Below are 7,490 nucleotides of genomic sequence, written 5' to 3'. Positions count from 1 at the left end.
CAATTGAAATTTTTGATAGCCAGTTGAATGGACTTGGCGTGTTTTGGATCACAAATAAAGTTACGTAACATCCACATCTACAACGCTACTATTTTCGTACTGTATCAACAAAGGCTGGAGTCCAACCCAGACATACCACCCTCATAACAGATTTAAAACTTGAGACAAGATGTTGGCAGCTGAGAACTTCTACATACATCATAAAACACCTCTCACTTTATAGTGTCAGTGTTTTAGAGCGTGGTTTAGAGTTTAACCTCCCCCAGCCTTTAATCATTTACTGACAACCCCCATCCACCAAAAAAAAAAAAAACCCTCCTGCTTCAATCTGATTGGCCAAGAAGGAATCACCCGGATCCAGGCCATGTCATCGCACACTCAAACACACCCACAGCCACACATTTACCCAGCTGCAACCCCCCACATGATGTAAAAATATGATTCTATATTTTAGCATTAAGTGGTTTCATGTGATCTTTTGGAAAAAGGAAATGCATCTTATCATTCATGCTTTTTTTTTTCTTGCTCCACTGATGAACAATTACAAGTTTGTTTTCAGTTATCTACAAGGAACACCTGCAAAATATCATTAAAACTTTAACGTTAATATCTGTATTTTCAGACAGAAGGGTGACTGAAGCTCAAGGTTTGTTTTAGGAGTTGTGATTTTGTCTCAGGCTCAAAAAAAAAACTTCACTCTGCACACGTTGTAGATTTTTATACAAGTTACAAAATTAAATCCTTGATACATCTGAAGCATTTTCATGTGGGATTTATCACTGGAAATTTTTTCATACATGCCTTGGTGTCGTCTCATGTTACTTTTTGGCAAATACATGTTTACCAGCAAAGAAAAACATCTCTGTAATTGATCCTGTCACCTCTGGGAACCAGTACGTGTATATATTTTCTGCTCAAAAAACATGCTGTTGTCTCCTCCTCTCATTCTGCTGGTGGTAAAATTCTCTTGAGGTTTTCACATCTACTTGCCAATATTTTTCTGTGTTTTTTTGGTTTCTTTTGAGGCTAATTCAAGCCAGCACGACTCATGTCATCCAATCTGACTTTCCAAATGTCTGGTATTTGGAGCCACACAAAGATCATGGGATAATTAGTGCGACCTAAGATAGTTCCTTTCTGCTTCTCTGGGAGTTCACAGGTTATGGGAATTATTAAATCAAATCATTCTGCTGACATAGCCAAGTGTTAGACCCTTCACAGACCTGACCTACTTTACACAGGGTCAAGTCTTTCCCTTCTTTTGTATGTGGGCACATCACAATATCCACCCTGTGGCACACTCATAATGAGCACATTATAGCCGAGGTTTTGACACAGATCTGCCACAGATCTGCACATCATCTGATTTCTTTGCTTGGACTCTTGACAGTGAGGAGCGTGACAGTCATAATGTGATATTTTACATATTTGTCAGATAATATTACATGCTAAGGTATTTCAAAGTTACAACAGCTCAATGCTGACCTTCCAAAACTGGCAAGTCTTAAAAAAAACGCTTTAATTTATTTTAAATCTTTAGTTTTGGAAAATCTAAAGGTGAAGTATTTTCATAGCATGATTTTTCCAACATACAAAATACATTATTTTTGTTCTGGAGCGCAGCAGGTTTGGAATTAGATTATGATGCAATGCTGCCCCCTAGAGGGAGAAGACGCAAACAACGCAACAACAACAAAACATTTGATTCAGGTTGTGTAGAAAGTTTTAGTTGCATAGGTCAACAATGATTACTTTTTAAAAGGTATTTTTAAAAGCCATTAGCCAGACTCATGTGTAAAATGAGTCAAATTAATTTTAATTTTAAATGAAATTAAGTTTAAATGAAGTTCGGTTTAAGTTCAATTTTAAGTTGTAGTTTCTCATACACAGAAAAATTTGTTTTACATTTTCGATGAAAGTAATTATTTAATCATGATCAAATCTACCACACCCAAAAACTTCCATTCAATTAGGCCTCTGGAGATGTTACAATTATTAAACATTTTTGTCTTTACTTCATTAAATACAACATTTTTTGATTCACAAGTCCTAGAGCTGTTTTCAACAGAAATACTGCATGACCTGCTACTTCTGACAAAATGATCAGCAAGTAGAAAGTTAAATGGTGACAATGTACTGAAACCAGTCAGATAGAAACATTTAAACGTGAAAGTAAAATAGATTCAAGCCTCTTAAAGCTATAATCCTTGTCATTGCCATTATTTTCTCTCACTTTATCATCCTCAGCAGTATTTATTAATGGTGGGGTGATCTTTGACATCTGAACCTTCCTCAAACTTTTTAGAATAAATCATTTGCAGTTCTAATGCTTTGCAATCTCTTTTGAAAACTTTTTTAAAGACACTGCAGTTCCAGCTGATTAGGTTCTCTTTGCTTGTGCCTCTTGTGATATCGTGGAGTCTAGTAGCATTAACAATTCATTTTCTCTTAAAGAACTTTGTAAAATCTAATAACTTTTAAGTGTATTACTGCTTCAACACACCTAAATGACAAAAATAAATTTCGTCATCAGCAGACATTCAGCTCTGCAGAAGCACGGTTAATGAGCCATTCATTTGAGTGTGTAAGAACAGAGGGACGGTCTGTGCCTGTTAATACGGAATGAGTGAAATGAATTAATGGTGCCACTTTATAAATAATGTGTTTTGAATTTTAAGACTTTTGGTAAAATATCAAGTCTTTTCAAATAAACAGCTTCAAGTAAAGTCAAGTCCGAGTCTTTGAGCATTTTTTCAAGTCAAGTCTCAAGTCGTGATTTTAATGACTAGAGTCCAAGTCATGTGACTTGAGTCCCCACCTCTGGAGGGATCACCAACAGACCCACAATGTCTGCGTGTGCTCTGTCTGCCTCTGATGTGTCCTTTGGCAAGACACGTCACTTCATTTCTCAGAATTCTGAGAAAAAAGTCAGAATTCTGACTTTTATCTCAGAAGTTAGAATTCTGAGAAAAAAAAGTTAGAATTCTGAGAAAAAAAAAGTCAGAATTCTGACTTTAATCTCAGAAGTTAGAATTCTGAGATCTCTGATGTTACAACCACAAAACGTTTATCTTTACTTCATCATACAACATTTTACAACTTTTGAGAAGATTGGGTAATACTTTATTTGAAGGGGTCTGCATAAGATTGACATGGCACTGTCATAAACATGACATAACATCTGTCATGAACATAAAGAAGTCTTTATGAATGCTTATGACAGATGTCATGAAGTGTCATTCGCTAAATAATGACACTTTTAATGCAAAGTTGCTCTAAAAGTCCATTAAAAATGCCAACTTTGCATTCAATTATCACAATTTACAAAATCATGCAAAGTTGGCACTTTAATGGACTTTTAATGCAACTCTTAGAGCAACTTTGCATTAAAAGTGTCATTATTTACCAAATGACACTTCTTGACAACTGTCATAAACATTCATAAAGACTTCATTATCTTCATAACAGGTGTTAAATCATGTTTATGGCAGTGTCATTTCAGACTTATGCACACCCCTTCAAATAAAGTGTTACAGAAGATTGTAATAGTAAAAACATCTGACCCATACTCCAATCTGGAAGGTGGCGGTAGTGCACCAAAAAGTTGTTTGCCAACCACCATTTAAAAAAAGAGAAGAAGAAGACGGCAACGAAGACGAGTCTTTCTATCAACTGTTAGAAATGAGCCAGCGGGGAAAAATCACTGGAGGCTGATTTCAACCCCGAAGTTCTTCTGTACAGATTAGGTTTGTATGTTTTTATCTCAGTAACGGTTTAGGAATATCTTTCTGTGGACACTTGATAGACTCCTCCATTAGGGGGAATGTTGTGGATTCCGTCTCTTTCCTTTATTTCTTTTATCTGCTTACACCTACACTGCTGCTGCTTACGTAACCATAATCACATAAGGCTGGCGAAAGTCAGACATAAACAAACTGAAACTGATTACACTAGCCTTTAGGGAGGAACCAGAATGAGGAGACGAATAAAAGCTAAACTTTCGATACCATCTTTGCTTAGTGTCATCCCTAACATGAGCTAAGTGAAGCGCTGGACGGTGAATGTCACTCTGTATCTGTTCAGCAGATACAGAGTTTGCAAGCCATGCAAATGTTGCATGGCTTGTAACATTGGATAATTTATAGGCATTAAAAGCCTGGTTTATACTTAACAAAATCTCATTATTTCCCAAGGTAATAGCACTGAGGGGTTTTGGTCAGGTCCTGAAACTGGTAAATCTTCTCATCATCAACAACAATTCCTGTGAATCTGGTAACATTTGCTCTTTATTTGCCAAAATTAAGGGACTGGAACCAAATATTTTAGCTGCCTGAAATAATCTGTTCCCCCTCAACAACATGGGAGCTAATTATTTTTTACAAACTCTTTAATTATGTTTATTCCTCTCTTCATCAACAATAAAACCTGTAAACTCTGAGACATATGCTCTTTTTTCATTGGTGAGTTTGATTTATGAAGTGGGACATTTTACACAAGTTATTTACCTCGGATGTATGAATTATTAACTTGCTATTTCACCCTTTATGGTTCTTGTAACTGTGAATTACATTATTATTACTTCATGCATATAGACTACTTTGTGGGAGCAGCTTTACATAATCTCTGCCAGTAAATTATATTTTCTTTCTTTTTTTTTTTTTTTACAGAAGAATCAGATGAAGAAACCTTTAAATCTCCCACAGCAATGCATTTTATTAAGACAAGAGTATGGCTGAATGTTGATCGGCTTTCTTTTGCATTGTTTGTGATTCTTCCATTCTGCATAAATGTTATAACTTGTAAGAGGCACCTGCCTAGGAGACAACATCAAAGTTCAGGCTGAAGGCAACTATTTTGGTTTTAGAGTTGCTAATACAGCACAGGTAATGTTGATATGAACATAAAGTTTTAGTGGTTTATGATGAACTTAATGATTTTCAGTGGTTTCTGCAGATGTTCAGCAGATGTTGGTGATGAAAGAAGATGCTCCTGAAGAACACAGCCGGAGTTTTGAGCTGGAGGGTCCAAAGCCGCTCAAGCCAGCTATAAGCGAGGAAGATGAAGAGTCTCTTCCCCTTCATCAACACCAAATGATAGATGGAGAATTTCCAGAAGACCACTGTGGATCTGCTGGATCCTCTAGAAATCAAGGTCATGGCGATTACTCCAACTCCTCAGAGACTGGAGTCAGCGAGGACCAGGGTGATGATGATGATGTAAGTCATCAAGGCTTTGAAGAACTGAAACACTTGCCAGATTCTAGGCCAAAAGCTAAAGACAGGAGAAATGACTGGAAAGGGACCCATTCAAGAAGAGGTTCTTCAATCTCAGTGGATAAAGCCAAATGTTTTACAGCAAATAGAAACAAAGACTCAATGAGAAAAGGTCAAGTAGAAATGAAGTTTAGTTTTGGTCACAGTGGTAAAGCATGTAATAGAAATCTAAAATCAAAAAGACACAAACAAACCAACTCAGAACCAAAACAGTTCTGTTGTAAGTTATGTGGACACACATTGGGCTACAAAAGAAATTTAGACTCTCATATGAGAATCCACACTGGAGAGAAACCTTTCAGCTGCGATGTTTGTTCAAAAATGTTTAGTAAGAAAAATAATTTGACCTCACACATGAGAATCCACAATGGAGAGAAACCTTTCAGCTGCGATGTTTGTTCCAAAATATTTAGTCACAAACATCATTTGACCTCACACATAAGAATCCACACTGGAGAGAAACCTTTAAGCTGCGATGTTTGTTCAAAAGTGTTTGTTCACAAAGATCATTTGACCTCACACATGAGAATCCACAATGGAGAGAAATCTTTCAGCTGCGATGTTTGTTCGAAAATGTTTAGTAAGAAAAACAATTTGATCTCACACATGAAAATCCACACAGGAGAGAAACCTTTCAGCTGTGATGTTTGTTCGAAAATCTTTAGTAGGAAAAATACTCTGACCTCACATCTGAGAATCCACACTGGAGAGAAACCTTTCAGCTGCGATGTTTGTTCAAAAATGTTTAGTCACAAACATTATTTGACCTCACATATGACAATCCACAGTGGAGAGAAACCTTTCAGCTGCGATGTTTGTTCCAAAATGTTTAGTAAGAAAAATAATTTGATCTCACACATGAAAATTCACACAGGAGAGAAACCTTTCAGCTGCAATGTTTGTTCGAAAATTTTTAGTAGGAAAAATACTCTGACCTCACATCTGAGAATCCACACTGGAGAGAAACCTTTCAGCTGCGATGTTTGTTCCAAAATGTTTAGTCAAAAATATAATTTGACCTCACATATGAGAATCCACACTGGAGAGAAACCTTTCAGCTGCGATGTTTGTTCAAAAATGTTTAGTCACAAACATTATTTGACCTCACATATGACAATCCACAGTGGAGAGAAATCTTTCAGCTGCGATGTTTGTTCGCAAATGTTTAGTCAGAAACATAATTTGGCCTTACACATGAGAATCCACACAGGAGAGAAACTCTTCAGCTGCGATTTTTGTTCAAAAATGTTTAGTAAGAAAAATAATTTGACCTCACACATGAGAATCCACACTGGAGAGAAACCTTTCAGCTGCGATCTTTGTTCAAAAGTGTTCAGTCACAAACATAATTTGCTCTCACACACGAGAGTCCACACTGGGGAGAAACCCTTCAGCTGCGATGTTTGTTCGAAAATGTTTAGCCAGAAAAGTAATTTGACCTCACACATGAGAATCCACACGAGAGAAATCTTTCATCTGTGATGTTTGTTTGTAAATGTTTAGTCCCAAACATGATGTGAACTCACACATTACAATCCACGCTGGAGAGAAACCTTTCAGTTGTGATGTTTGTTTGAAATTGTTCAGAAAAAAAGACACTGAATCGAAACTGAATCAAAACTCCTCCGTTTTAGAGTTGTTGACATATATTTTTGTGGTGTTAAAGATAATTTGTACTTATTTTTTTGTTTCTCTTCTGCTGAGGTTTTTATTTACATTCAATGACTCCGTCCTTAATCGCAGGACACTGACCCTGGAGGACTTGTAGCATACTTTTTTGTATAGCTGAAGCATGCTTACTTGCTCAGTCATTTTTTTTTTATTTGGTTGTTTATGTCAAATTCTTTTCTTTGCCAGCTTTATTCATTATGCTGAATTTTCCTCATTGTTGAAAATACAACTGTGCTACAGATGCGTTCTCAGGTTAAACTCTTACAAGATGACAAGCCTGCCTGCTTGCTGGAGATGTTTTTTGTTCAATAAAGTAAAACGGCTGTGTACTGCATTTTACTTCATGGCTTTAATATGTATCAGACTATTATAAAAAGCTCTTCAGCAAAGACGAATGAGGAAGTATTTCAGTCTCTAGATATTATAAAACTGGTTGAATCAACTGTCAAGCAACTTGCAGGTGAAAGTAAGCGGATTTACTGTCTATCAGTGCTGCCTCCCGGTCGGTGTATGGTGCTGCCTTCCGCTTCCGCAGCAATAAAGTAA

The 7,490-nt window shown here is 36.6% G+C and overlaps 1 pseudogene across 1 annotated transcript; it reads left to right on the top strand.

Moving 5' to 3' along the window:
- Positions 1-3,681: 3,681 nt before the first annotated feature.
- On the top strand, positions 3,682-7,278 carry LOC103463531 (uncharacterized; annotated as a pseudogene). Its single transcript, XR_014087312.1, has 2 exons — positions 3,682-3,746; positions 4,954-7,278. The product of XR_014087312.1 is annotated as an uncharacterized LOC103463531 (transcript).
- The last annotated feature ends 212 nt before the right edge of the window (positions 7,279-7,490 follow it).

This window comes from Poecilia reticulata, chromosome 4 (genome assembly GCF_904066995.2).
Source record: "Poecilia reticulata chromosome 4, P_reticulata-male-v2, whole genome shotgun sequence".
Classification (NCBI taxonomy): Eukaryota; Metazoa; Chordata; class Actinopteri; order Cyprinodontiformes; family Poeciliidae; genus Poecilia; species Poecilia reticulata.
The sequence above is the reverse complement of the archived record's forward strand: the minus strand, read 5'-3'. Positions and strand labels throughout refer to the sequence as shown.